Source organism: Cynoglossus semilaevis, chromosome 6, assembly GCF_000523025.1.
Source record: "Cynoglossus semilaevis isolate Cse_v1.0 chromosome 6, Cse_v1.0, whole genome shotgun sequence".
Taxonomy (NCBI): Eukaryota; Metazoa; Chordata; class Actinopteri; order Pleuronectiformes; family Cynoglossidae; genus Cynoglossus; species Cynoglossus semilaevis.
The window spans coordinates 17,982,378-17,983,625 of NC_024312.1; positions in this window are offsets into that span (position 1 = coordinate 17,982,378).

The window sequence follows — 1,248 nt, forward strand, 5'->3', positions numbered from 1 at the left end:
GAAAGAGTGAAAACATTTCTGTCCTCAAGGGGGGGCATGACAGAAAATAATAGAGAACCACAGCCTTATAGGAATTGCTACGAGTCGGGAATTGAACCAGCAACCCTGGATATGAAAAATAAATGCTGTACTTACTAATAATCAGGCATGTGCACTGAAGAGCCAATGAGTTTCTAATAAGAATAATGCAGAGATTAATCCACACTGACTGTAATGGTTGGTTTCAGCCCTTATTGTTATCAATCGCTGCAGTGCATTGAGTGATTTCTGTCATGTGACAGTGTCTTCATTGACATGGAGGAACACGTCGTCTCTCCCATCACTGTGTGTTTGTCATGTGGGTGTAAAACAATTGCTGTAAAGAAGAGAAGACTCTTCCTCTGGATGTTTAGTCGTCAAAATGGATTTCCTACCTGCTGACATGCATGTACAGAAAACAGGAATAGGTGAGACTGACTGAGAAGACACGTAGGGACAGAGGTTGTCCTGTAGGTCTGTGTCTCTTTTTTTTTTTTCAGTTCTTATCCAAAACGCTCCCTCAGTTCTCGCTTCTCTCGTTGTTCCTCAAAGCGGCTGAATGCCTGAATAAAAATCTGTTACAGTGACACAGATGTGACCACACCCTGACCCACTGCTACCATGTTTCATTTGACTGAAGGTTTGAAACGGGAGTTTGTGGCCCACATATTCAGCAACTGAGGATAAAATGCCAGATTTTTCTTGAGCGGTCAGTCAGAACTAAAGAATCCTCTTGAATGACAGGTGAAACATCTTGAAGAAACCAAAACGGTCCAGTCTGTCCTCGTCCATGTGACTGAGTGCAGGTGGAACATATAAGCATGTCCTAACATCTGTAGAGTCAACGGTGTGTAAATGTATGTTACAGATCTTAGCTTCATTCACGCCTATTCACTCCGGTATGACACTGTAGTTGACTAAATGCTGCCCCCTACTGACAGCCACACAACCCTCCACACAAAAATGTTTTTAAAAAAATGCATTTTGACTTCTTTTATTCTCTACCTAGTTCTTCTGTAGTACTACTGCATCTTTATTCATCGCGGTTTAACAGTTACAGAAGATACTTTACCATCATATATTATTACCTCTGGGAACAAATGGAACAAAAGAGACAAAAATCACAGTTTGACAGATGTAAAGACTCCAAATGGCTACAGGTTATGACCAGGTTAGAAGACGAGAGAGGAAAGTGCAAATCATGATGTAATGGTGAGTGCAGGTGGGGGG